Source organism: Anastrepha ludens, chromosome 6 (genome assembly GCF_028408465.1).
Source record: "Anastrepha ludens isolate Willacy chromosome 6, idAnaLude1.1, whole genome shotgun sequence".
Taxonomy (NCBI): domain Eukaryota; kingdom Metazoa; phylum Arthropoda; class Insecta; order Diptera; family Tephritidae; genus Anastrepha; species Anastrepha ludens.
Genome location: NC_071502.1, coordinates 83,202,920 through 83,217,161, shown reverse-complemented (window position 1 = coordinate 83,217,161; position 14,242 = coordinate 83,202,920).

Genomic DNA, 14,242 nt, shown 5'->3' with positions numbered 1-14,242 from the left:
GTAACTGGGTGCCACATCAATTGAAGGACAGGTGTTTGGTAACGTGTGGGATGCTTCTTGAAAATGTTGGAGCCTGCCGGTGAACCAGGTGCATCGACAGCGATAAAAAATATTCATGCTTCAAAGGTTATGTTGTGCATCTGGTGGGATCAGAAGGGTGTCATCTATTATGAACTCCTTAAGCCATCTGAAACCATCACTGGCGATTGTTACCGTCTGCCGCTAAAGCGGCCAAAATGGGACGATAGACATAACAAACTGATTTTACTGCATGACACGTTACTAAATCGGTCCAGAATTATTTAGAGGGACTTAATTGGAAAATCTTGCACCTCCCGACCAGCCGCCGTATTCTCCAGACTTTGCGCCTGGATTACCATCTGTTTCAATCAATGCAGTCAGTCCATATTGGAGAGCGGTTCACTTCTTACGAGAGCATAGCAAACTGGCTCAATGAATGGATCAAGTCAAAAGAACTCAAATTTTTCGTGAGAGGTGTCCGTATGCTGTCTAAAAGATGGAGTAAAGTTGTAGCTTCCACTGGCACATACTTCACATAATATCATGTATTAATTAATTGTTTAAAACCAAAAAGGCGCCAGGTTACGATCTAATAACTAATAAAGTTTTAAAAGAACTGCCCAAATGTGGATACAAATTCATCACCATTATATTTAACGCGATCATCAAACAAGAGTATTTCCCAACTCAGTGGAAAATTGCTGAAATCATGCTTACACAAAAGCCAGGGAAGACCCCGAGCGTGGTATCCAATTACAGGCCAATAAGTCTAATGCCTGTTGTCTCCAAGCTCTTCGAAAAGCTGCTTTTAAAAAGGATAAATCCAATAATTGCGCAAAGAAATCTCATTCCAGCCTACCAATTTGGTTTCCGTAAGCATCAAATCGGCACAGATAACATTCACTCTTCGAAATGGCTCATGTCCTGCCGTATCTCTTAACAGCGTTCCAATACCACAAACAGATAATGCCAAATATTTAGGTATTCTATTAGACTGGCGACTTACTTGGCGATCGCATATATTTTTAAAGCGAAAGCAACTTGGACTGAAATTGCGATCACTACACTGGTTAATCGGCTACAATTCAGCACTTACACTAGACAATAAGGTGCTTATCTACAAATCTATTCTGAAACCGATATGGACGTATGGCGTTCAATTATGGGGCTCAGCAGCAAAATCAAATCTAGAAATCATGCAAAGATTTCAGTCAAAGGTGCTCCGCATGTGTGCCAATGCGCCATGGTTTGTACGAAACGAGATATTGCACCGTGACCTAAAAGTTACGACAGTTTTCGAAGAAATAAACAACCTCAGCCAGAGACACAACAACCGACTTGCCCCTCATCCGAATAACCGAGCAAATAACCTTTCCAGGATAAGCTACTCCTCAAGATTAAAAAAATGTCAGCCTAACGATTTAATGCAAAGATTTAAAACGTAATATACGTAAATGCAAAAGTTGTAAAATTGTATAATATATCGCACCCTAAATACAAAAGGGGCACAACTCAAAATTTTCCACACTCGAGCTTGACTTGTTTACAGTAGCACAGAAAACAAACTATGTGACATATCACGCTGAAATTTGCCATGTAAGCTTATAACAGTCCTACCAAAAAACAAAAAATTTATTTTTGCCATATATCATCCGCGGACCGTTTTATTGATAACGTCTCGTTCATATTTGAGCAGAAGTACATTTTGAGTTGTGACCCTTTTATATTTAGGGTGCGATGTGTATATGTTATATGGTGTTCATTATTAAGTAACGAATTCCACTGGGAATCCTTACTCTAAGCTATTCTTCTTTAAATTGTAGGTAAATATAGTACTTATTGTTATTGTTATGACAGATTGTATGAAATAAATGGAGATCGAAAAAAAAATAATAATAATTCGTAACTTTGTCTATGAAAGGACTGAAACTTATTCCCATACCCAATATAAAAATATTTTTCTTTCTATGGCCATTCTTTACATAAATAAATCACTGTATAAGTATATTTTCTAGAAATAATTAAAATAATATTTGTAATTTGAAAATGTATAAACAAATAGTGGAAACTTGTCAGTACGAAGTGGCTCAATAATTTTGCTATGAATTATTTTAGAAATCAAAAGTTAGGCCTTACACCTACATCTGATCTTACATCATCCTACAACTGGGTAGCAAATAAAAAGAGAAAAAGGGTTCGATTGCCAATTATCCCTTACGAAATATGTGGTAAATATCCATTAAAATGTTTATCGGTCAAGATCCTTGAACCATTTCTTTGGATATATTCTAAGAAAACTCATTTGACTTTGTTTGAATCATTTGAATTAATCTTGTGTTTTTAGATTTATTAATTTCGGGGTAAAAAACTTTCTTTTTATTTACTTATGCTTATAAGAAATATACAATACATACTTGTTGAGCCTAAGTCATATTTTTCTTAAAACTCATAAAAAGTTGTGCATATCCCTTGGAAGTAGTTAACTGCTTAATTTTGTATATAAGTTTTATGCCTCTTAAGCCTTCACAAACATTTTTCTGTTTAAGTATTTACTTTGCAAAAAACACCAATAATAAATTATAAGGAACCAGATTTTATTCATATGGAGACTAGCGACTAGATACTAGGCACCAAAGAGCCCAAAACTTTCAGCGCATTGACTACCGAAAAAAACAATTCGCTTCCAAATCGCAACCTCAAATTAAAAACTTTTAAATTGTTGTTTCATTGCTGTCCCTCTCTTTCCATTCGATCATTTTACGAACTGACGGAAGTGTTTAAAATATAAACTTATTTTATCATCACAAATGCCGGGAAAAGCTAAAGGGTCTTCAAATCAAATCAAATTGTCTTTGTCCAACCTCTTTGGCTGATTTAATTTTCAAAAAGTCAACATAATTTTTATTACACGTACTAAAAAATTTTGCTATTAAAAGCTCAACTCTCAGTGCACGAAATGAGGCATCCAAAGCTGTTTAGCTCAAGCATACGAGTATACATATATTAGATTCCAAACAAACATATGCCTACTTCACTGTCTGCCAGTCCATTCATTTATTTGTTTGCTGGCACCCCAGAAGGCGTTTGAAGTGCTTGTAAAGTAAATAAGCCACATACTACCCGCCCAATAAATTTCACACATTTCACCAAGTGGCATGCCGAATTTATGCAACTAATATTTTCGTATTTATATAAGTATGCATGCATACAGGGTGTAAAAAAAGAATGTAAAATATTTAAGAAGGTAATTGTGTGGACGAATAGAAGCAGCGTTGTCCCATTTTTCTATGAAAATGTTGATTTTTGCGACTGTGTGGTTAACTTTTTATCTAGGCTGTATGCAATTTATGCAGAATCTATAGAAAAATTAATTTAGATACAAATTTTTTTTTAAATTTTGTGGAGTAAAATTCGAGGTTAGCGTTAGATTGAAGCGGTTGTCCTGTGGGGCACACTCAGACACATAGCCCATTGGGATGCGGCGTGGAAGGAACTTGCCCCTACCCCTCCTAAAACCTTTGTGTGCTTTTCAAAAATTTTAGATGATCCCTGATTTCTGCTGAACTAAGATCTTCCAATTCAAAAATTGCCTACCTAGAATAGTAAAACTTCGTCTTAGTAGAACAGGACAATGGCACAGAAGATTTCGTATGGTTTAGCATGGTTTTATAAGCTTTTTATGTTGTTGTAAGTTGGAGTCTTTTACAAAAAAATTATACCGATTCTTCCCGTGCCTTCCTCCGCCTTTTTGATATTTTAATTTTTTTATATATTTTTTTTTTTATATGTATTTAAAACTTGAATTGAATAAATATGTTTCTACGTGCTAAAAACATCCTGAATATAGGATTTACTTTCGGTTGGTTATTTTGATGTTGATATAAAAATTGCAGAGAAATAACAATTGTTTGTGTGTTAAAACATTTAATAGATTATTCAAAAATTTTTTCCCTAATAAGCATTTTAAACATTTTGTAAAAATGCTTTAAACTTCGACATGGCTTAAAAGGATAAATGAGATAAATTACAATGGAGCACACATTTTATTCATTAAATTTTAATACGTAATGATAGACGAGAAATTTGCAAAAAGCTTTTGAAAGATAAATGCAAAATATATACAGAAAATGGTAGATGATTCAGACCTCCTTTGAAAAACCTTTGTTTTTTTTTTACAAGGAGGAAGTGTCCACAGTCTTTGTCCCGTTAGAAGGATACTTTAACTGGCGCCTACCTGTGACCCTACGTTCCTGACTGGAACTCTAGGAATTTATAATGAAACCTTCTACCGTCAATATACTGATCCTCTTCCGGTGCTACTGTTGGTAGGTATTTGAGCTCTACGTCAGTCATTCTTCACATGCAGTCCGTCAAAAGTTGTATATAAGTGCATTAGGGCGAGCCGATTTAAAAATCGCTCATTGCTCTGTGAAAATCGTATTCTAGGGATTAAAATAAGAAACTTTGCCGAAGGAACCTTACCTCTACAACGAATTCTGATGTCCCCCAATTTGGGTCGATCGAAAAATCCCACTTTGACCCGTTTAGAGTGCTCCAATCGAGTCCAAATGTATGACCGACCACCACTAACTTTGGACGGCCGATCCACCCATGCCAGTGGCACACCCCCTGGAACTCCCCTGGGGGGTTCCCATACAATCATTTCAAAATATCACCATTTTTGGCCTTTACATGAGAAAAGAAACTAAAAAGTTCGATCCAAATTGGGGGACATCAGAATTCATTTTAGAGGTATGGTTCCTTCGGCAAAGTTTCTTATTTTGATCCCTAGAATATGATTTTCACAGAGCAATGGGCGATTTTTTTGCCTCCCCACAAAATACACTAAAAGTTCGACCCAAATTGGGGGACATCAGAATTCGTTTTAGTGGTATGGTTCCTTTGGTAAAGCTTCTTATTTTGATCCCTAGAATACGATTTTCACAGAACAATGAGCGATTTTTTTGCCTCCCCATAAAAGACACTAAAAGTTCGACCCAAATTGGGGGACATCATAATTCGTTTTAGAGGTTGGTTCCTTCGGCAAAGTTTCTTATTTTGATCCCTAGAATATGATTTTCACAGATCAATGGGCGATTTTTTTGCCTCCCCACAAAAGACACTAAAAGTTTGACCCAAATTGGGGGACATCAGAATTCGTTTTAGAGGTATGGTTCCTTCGGCAAAGTTTCTTATTTTGATCCCTAGAATATGATTTTCACAGAGCAATGGGCGATTTTTTTGCCTCCCCACAAATCGACCCGGCCTAAAGTACATACTTTAATTCTTCCTCAGTTTTCTTTATTTTGGAAGGAAATCACATCAGTTGGGCTTGTCCACCTTCTCCCACCTTACATGGCTCACGTTGACTTAAGAGTTCGTTTCTGTGTCAAGTATCGTCTGTTTAGTTGCAGCTGACCTCGTACACGTCTGCCTTCTTTACTGCATGTTACATATCGCTGATTGGTGATGAAATCTTATGCCGCGCGTACTTTGATGTCGACTATATTTTCTGGTATTATCGGACCTTCTAATAGTGTAGCTAAATCACGTCTGCTAGTCGCAAATCATGGGCATATAAAAAACACATACCTTGCCTCTTTATGGTATACTGAACATAAAGGCGACTCACGCACCTTAAAGCGACGTAGGTACGCCACCATAGCTTCGATTTAACCATATTTCGATGTTTGGGATTAGGGTACAGGTTCACCTTCCTTTTGCCGAATTTTCATAACGTTCCTGCCTTTTTAGTAAGGATGTATACTTGTCTATTTCTACAATCGGTGATATGTTAAAGTGACTCTACTTCTTTTGCACGCACCTTTTCGCTCGGGCTTTCTCCAATATATCGATGGGTGTCATACAGCAGCTTCATCTGAGGTGGCTTCGTAGATGCTTTTTACCCTAAATGCACAAAGTATGTACAAGGTCTGATATGGCCTTCTATAAGCTTTAACCTCCATGGTTTTCGCCCATATGGGACGACATATAGCGAAGTTTGTGGTGATGATGTTAGTAACCAGCGTTTGCTGCTTCTTGGCCTACTCTCGATCGGAAGGATTCTAAAGAGCCCACCCTACATTCTATAGGCTTTGTGAGTGATATATTCCTCATATGAACCAAAACTGAGCCGGACGGCAATTATAACACTCAGATATTTTAGCTCACGTGTGAAGTCAAAGATTAATTGGAGAAGGTCGATGTTGCGTGAACTAGCAGATGCCGACATCACATGGGACGGCGCATAAATAACAGTTTAAAACCGTGTACGATGGAATAGTCTTGTCGAGGCCTTATGCTTTCCAGCAGAGTGAACAAGGATACAAAAAAAAATTAAGCTGCCGAGACGATTTAAATTCATGTGTGTCTATGCTGAACGCGTCTATCTCTGATTTCTTAGGAAATTAACCGCCCCTTCACAAAATGTTACCGCGCACGAAAACTGGGAACATTTAGTTAATTTTTTGGAATTGATGGCAAAATATACAAATATTTAACAAAAGTACGAGTAAAATACCGACAAAATAAAGACAGAGATGAAATGAATGAATTGAATATTTGGTTTGTTATATCTCGCTGGCCCGCACAAAGCATGAAAAGTTAACGTTCGATATGTGGGTATCAGATTGAATTGGACTGGATGTATTTGCCGCTACAATGAGCTAAAACCGTATATAGTCGTGAAGTACAAGAAACGTTCATTTACCCTCCCACCCTACGAATCAATCAATTTAACTTTATAAGAAACGAACTCAAGTTATGAAGATATGTTTGACAGATAGCCTTAATGAATAACAGATATGTGGTTGACATTTTTCTTAGTTTTTATCAAATTTTACTCTATTTGGAAAAATATTATTAAACAATTACTTCTTCCTTGCTTTTTTCAGCTTTCAGCTTACTAAACCAGAAGCATTGTTTATCAATAATGTGGCAGTTAAATTTGCAATGAATTAAAAAGAATTTTTATATAATCTAATTTTCTAAAACTTTTTCGAGTTCTAAAACTGTTAAAAATTGTTGTTTTATTTATTTCACTTTATCTGGTAAGAAAGTTAGAAACTAATGAAATATGGGTGGACAGCTCCAAGGTTAGTAATGATGTTATCGTAATGCATGCCTGTAATGTAATATAAGAATGATTACTTCCATATTATTGTTTTAAAATAGAACGTAGAGAGTTGGATTCAGAGGTGTTGTGCTGCTATAAGGATGGCAATGTGAACGCAGCGAAGTTGTACCAGAAATTGCCCACATCTCTATATAATACAAGTGGAACTTGGCTGGCCTGTACAGCACAGGATTTTTGTAACAAGAAAGTGGTTATTCGCGTGGCAAGCGGGCACCATACACAGACTGCAAAGTTTTGGAAGCGGGGTGATGCGTGACTACCCATCGGAAGTGAGCTGGTTCGAGTCTCCGTGTATGAAACACCAAAATGAAGAAAAAGCGCTCCCTCTTCGGCAGGCAATGGCAATCATCCGAGTGTATTTCTGCCATAAAAAAGATCCTTATAAAAAACAATTGCAGGTGGAGTCGGATTAAAAGTATAGGTCGCTCCTTTTGTGGAACAACATCAAGACGCACACCACAAATAGGAGAAGGAGCTCAGCTCAACACCTAAAAAATGAAAAAAAAAAAAAAATTTAATCTGATGCAGTAATTTACAAACTCACGCGCCTCAAATAAACTGACGACCTCTAAAAAGAGTTACCGGAAGTAGTAGCGATTTTAACATCAAACTAGTAAAAACTAAATTAGTTTAATTACGCACGTGTTTTTCTTTCTCATAAGTTTATCAAAAACAAAAAAAAAGAACGTTTAACTTCAGAGTGTACACCTTCTAATAAAAGAAAATTCAGAAATTATAACCTCAGTATTTCTTGAAGATCGCTTTAAAATACCAGACTAATCATCCAATATTGTTTTTGAATAACTTTTTTACTAGTTTTGTTTGAATGATTTTGATGCTTATCTGTATGGTATACTGTAGCAGTCTATTTCGGAAGGGTCAAATATGATTGAAGTACGAATCTAATTGCAAAAATCATAAATCATCCGATTGGGTGACAAATAATGCGTCACCTTGTATATCTAAAGTTTACATACGTGGCATTAAAGAAATTGATTTTATAGCAATAAGCACGCGTTGCAAGCCCTCCTCCTACGTTGTGCCCCTTTCTGTGCCATGAAGTACAATCCATAAACGCCTCAGGACCTTAAGGGCAATATCGAGAAAGCCAAGGTCTTGGCAAGTTGTATTCATAGGATGCGCTACTGGGAAGCCAGCCGTGGCTGCGACATGAATGAAATATTTATTTATTTAAGTCTATGAATTACAATCCTTACAGACTATGATACAAAGTTGCTTAGATTAAGCTACAAATATATTATATGTATTTAAAAACTATACTAGCTACTAACTAACTATAATATAGAATTCAAAAGATTTAAAAGTGCTGTTCTTGAAAGCGAGAAATCAAGAAGAACATCATTATGAACGGCATTTAATTCCCGTAAAGCACGAGTAATGGGAGCATTGCTGGCATACGTAGTTTTAAAGTTTCCCCCATAATAAGGGTAGAAGTTCCTAAGAGATCGCTGGGGAACATTAAATCGAATCCTTTCCAATAAGTAGGGACAATCAATTACTCCAGTAATAATATTATGAGTAAAAGACAGACACAGTATAGTCCTACGAATCTCTAAGGACTTGAGACTTATAAGCATGAGACGAGCAGAATATGATGGCATGGGATCAATAAAATTCAGGGACCGAAGGGCATATTTGAGAAATATTTTTTGCACACGTTCGATTCTATTAATAGCTTGCTGACTACAAGGTCTCCAAATAAAAGCAGCATATTCTAAGTGAGATCTAACAAAAGATGTATACAGTAACTTAATGGTATAGGGATCAGAGAACTTAGTGGCGTTCCGTCTGACGAAGCCCAACATCGAAAAAGATTTAGAAGTAATATAATTTATATGGTTATTAAAAGAGAATTTGTTATCGAAGATGACGCCAAGGTCCTTAAACTCACTAACACACTGCAGGACACATGCCGAGATCCTGTACTTAGTGCACAAAATATTAGATGTTTTAGAGTACGATATTTGGAAGCACTTAGATAAGTTCAGCGAAAGTCGTGAATTCTGGCACCAGAAATAAAGCCTATTCATATCGGCTTGAAGTTTAATGGCATCCTCTTGCGTCTTGATCGCTGAGAAGATCTTAAGGTCATCAGCATAAAGCAAAAATTTAGCAAATGTGAAACAACTTTTGATGTCATTAATAAATAACACAAATAAAAGCGGTCCCAAGATACTTCCTTGCGGAACACCTGAGATGGCAGCAAAGGAAGTAGATGAAATACCATCGATTGTTACAACACAGCGTCTATTGCTCAAATAAGAGTTTATCCATTGCAGAAATGTAGAATGAAAGCCAATACTAGCTAATTTTTTAACTAAGATTCTATGAGAAACTTTGTCGAAGGCTTTCGAAAAGTCGGTGTAAATACAGTCGACCTGGAAGCCAGCGGAGAAAGAATCAATGCAGTATTCACTAAAAACGGCCAGATTAGATACTGTAGATCTGTTAGCAATAAACCCATGCTGATTAGGGCAAATTAAAGATTTAACGGCAAAACTCAGCTTTGCATAGACCGCATGCTCAAAAATTTTGGAGATGGTCGACAGCTTAGAGATAGGTCTATAATTTCTAACGTCATTTTTATTGCCACTCTTAAAGAAGGGCGTAATGAAAGAGAGTTTCCATGCGTCAATGAAACACCCCGACGATAAAGATTTGTTGAAAATAATTTTCAGGGGATAGACGAAGGCCGGACAGTTTTTTATCAAAACTGCTGAAAGTCCATCAGCATCAGTTTGAGAGGATGATTTCAATTTAGTTAAAGCATTACTAATATCCTCAGAAGAGAGGCAAAGACCTCCAAAGTTCAGGGCATAATCTAAGTCAGAAGAAAAGTCGGATGGGCGATCAAGTTCGTCGTCAGCAAAATTAGATTTAAAAAATTCAGCAAACAAGTTTGCCGTTTCAGTTGGGGTTCGCGCTTGGCTATTATCGAAAAACATACCAGTGGGAACACTGGCACTACTCCTTCTAGATTTTATGTATTTCCAGAAGATTTTGGGATTCGCTTTAATGTTTAACTCTATATTGGTAATATAGCTGTTATAGAGAGATTTATTTAAATCGTTGAAATCCTTTAACGCTTGCTTATATTTAACGAAGTACAAATGATTCTTCGTAGATTTAAACTTCTTGAAATAATTATTTTTAAGATTTTTAAGCTTTTTCAGAGACTTAGAATACCAGGGCAATTTATAGGGCTTTTTCTTTCTGAGCGGAATGTTATCTAAGCAGAGTTTAGACAAAATGGACTTAAACGCAGAAAAACTACTAGATGTGTCAAGTTCAGCAAATAAATTATCCCAATTAATGTCAAGTAATAAGTCATTGAAATTGACAAAATCGCATAAAGAATAATTGAATGATTGCCTGACATCCGATGCAGTAGTAGCAAAAGTATAAAAGTCGATTTTGACCACTAAGGGTAAATGATGCTTACCTTTTGGAGTTATGGAATTCAAACATTCATTGATCTCGTAATTTATGTTATCACTTACAAATATGAGGTCTAAGATTCTATTCAGAGAATTAACAAAATTATTAATTTGAAATAAATTAAGACTAAGAATATTATCAATAAGATATAATTCATGGTTTGCAGTTACATTGTTTGGTATGAGAATAGAGTTAGAGGCACTAGCACACCAATTTATTTTACTCAAGTTGAAATCACCTAACACACATAAATTATTGTCATTTAAGTTATTTAGGACAAGATATACTATGTTGTCAACATGCGCTTTGTACAGCTCGTATGAACTTTCAGGCGGCAAATACGAGGCAATCAGATATAAAGAGCCTTGTGAGTTGGGACTACTTATGCAGACGCAGATCTGATCCAGTAGAGAGTCACCGTTCATGAGGGGGCACAAAAATGCGTTTAAGTGACACCTGATAGCAATAAGAATACCACCCCCGCGCAAGCACCCTGTTTTTGCAGCGTCTCTGTCTTTGCGAAAAACGTTAAATAGGTTCGGGTCAAAGAATTCATTGTTATAAAAACTTGCATTTAGCCAGGTCTCAACAAGAACGAATATATCATAATCTAATTGCGAACTAAGGGAATGTACATGCTCTGCCTTAGTACGCATGCCGGACGCATTTTCATAGTAAATCTTAATTCGACTATTATTTCGATTATTAGGCCTAGCACAGACAACTAATTCTGCGGCGGTTGATTTACTTGCTTGCTTAAAAAATTAAACGGACGAATGGATACATTAGCAGGCCAAATCTCAGGCTTAAGCAGTTCATCATAGTTATTATTTCATAAATAACGGTAAAATTGTCTGTTGCGAATAAATGAAAGATATTTTGGTAAATTAAAAAATATTTTAGTATATTTTTTAATATTTATGATTTTTTAAAGTTTTCAAAATAAACTACTATATTGACCACCCTGTATATATGTGTAAGGGTATACAAGTGAGCATTGCAGCAAAGGACTTAAGTGGCTGCCATAGAGTTTAACTTGCATTTGGCTGCCATGTAACGCATTTATGAGCTACAGATCTTTCCACCTCACGACGCTCTTTGCAACTACAACAAAACTTATTCATACACTTTGTCAATTTGTTTGACTACGCTTGTCTGTCTCTTTGCACATGCGTCCGGACACCCGTTCGCCCGTCCGTCCGTCCATCACGCTGCCTGCCACAAAGTGTGGTAATATCCGGGAATTGTCTTTTCGTGCTGATGTAATTATTGTTTCAAGAAAATTTTCTCACAAGTTGTCATGACTTTGTCAGGGAATATTGCCAAAGTAAGCAAACTAGAGAAAATGGTAGATGAAGAAAAAACAGACATTACGGAAATCTACATTGGCTTGCAGTGCCAAAACAAAATGTGGCTGCTGGTAAGGCAGGCATGGCGTAAAACTATTGCAAGACGGATTTCATTTGAAGCGCGCTTTGGCAAAACTGGCAGCAGTGGCTCCACCAAATCGAGAAGCGGCAACAAACTTTTTCCATAACTTTTCATGAATTTTGCGTGCGTTTCGCTTACACTTTTCTCCAGCTGCTTACACCAGCCGATCGCTGCACTGCTGAGCTCCATAAGACCATACAAATACACAGGCATATGTAACTAAAGCCCAACGTACATATGCAAGCGTGTGTGTATGTGCTCACGCAGCGGCGCAGCAGTCACGCTAGCTTCATCATTGGTAACTAGTTTGTTGTTTTTGTTGCACAGTAATTTCAACATTTTTCGTTTCGTTCCGTTTCGTTTGTGCCAAACCACACAAAATTTCTTTGCGAAATTGAAACTTTTCCATCGGATTTTTTTACAATTTTTGCCTTCGCAGCACTCATACGCCACGTAGTCCTGGGCAACAGCGATTTCGTCTATGAGAGGGGGAAAGTAAAGCGTTAAAAAAGACGTTGTTGTGCGCTGCAACGGTTACTGAAATTCAAACAAGTGCGAGCACGGCATTTACGTCGCTGTACTGCACTAAAAAAAAACAAAAAATGGTGGGTTTTTTTGCAACGAACTGAAGCGCTGAAGTTGGGCGCGGGAATTGCTTGCATGTAAATAGCATTTCCGGTTGTTGGCTGTGAAATTGGATGAGCGTTTCCGATGTCATTTTTGAGTGCTCCTCTCCTGCGCTTGTCTTCATTGCTGAAGCTTCTCAACTTTTGTTGTCTTTCTTTTTTTGCTTATTTTTGCAGCAGAAGTTTGCGCTCCTGTTGGTAATGATGGAGTTATTTTGACGTTTGCTGAAGTTGTAAGCACATGATGCCAAATTTTCCGAGTTTTAACCATGTGCAGAAATTCTATATTATTATTAGCAACGTTTTTCTGATAATTCTGCGCTTTTTTATACATTTTTATTCTCATTGTTGTTGATAAGTAAATTCAAATATGTTTAAAATATTTTCGAAAATTTTTGCTCACATGTTGGTTAGTAAAAACTTCTAGATTATTGAAAAATTCACACATATTTTTATGGAAGAGTAGTCCGTCAGTAGCCAAAAGTGCATTACAGGTAGCCTGGTTTTAATTATTGTAATTTGCATTCCCTTTACTGAAGAAATTTCTGGGGTTTAATATTGGATCGTTTACTAGATTTCGTTTTGCAAATTTCACTGAGAGTAAAGCCATGTCAAGTGATCCTCGAAAATTTCACTAAGTCACGGATTTTGGGGCAAGATGTCTCGTTGTGTAGTCAAAGTCATGTTAACGCTATTCTATAAATATTTCGCGCAAATTAAGCAAGATTAAATTGAAAAATTAATTACTCCAAAACTACAATAGATAATGACGTGAAATTTTGCATACCATTCAAGTATTGTGTTAATAACTCTTTTTATTGTAACAAATAGATAAATAAATAATAACTTTTTGTAATCAGTTGCATTTTTTCATGTTTTCTTCACGCTGACATGACTTTGACTACACAACGAGACATCTTGCCCCAAAATCCGTGACTTAGTGAAATTTCCGAGGATCACTTGACATGGCTTTACTCCTGACGAATCAGTGAAAAAGTCAATGTGAAAGCGGGTTTAGAGAAACTTGAAATTTGCTTTATACTATACCAAAGCCTAATGAACGATTGCAGTTTTATCACTTTTTATGAAATTTTTTCAAAAACTCTGATTAAAAGCGATGAAATTTGTATGAAGGTTTTGCTGAATGTTTTATTTTTTGAAATTTGCGTAAAGTTTGAAATTAGGATTTATAATATTTTTGGTGCGAGATTGTATAACATTTTCATAAAAGGAAGAAAAAAATTCAAAACTTGCCAATAATTCAATTGCAGTAGTTATTTATTTATGTATTTAAATTTGTATTCGATTATTACGATTCATTTATTTCACACCTTCTTAAATATCATAGAGTTTATCAAATTAACTTTTCTATTATTTATATGCATTTGCCAATTTCACATTTAATAATTTCAATAAACATTAATTTCGTTGTTGCTCATTCACCAAAGTCTTTGCCATTAAATTAGCATTTCCCATCTAACTAATCAGTGTGTAACGCCCAGAAAACGCCCATCACGCCCATTCTTTATCACCAAAATTATTAATGCAATTTGTGCGTATAAATTTAATT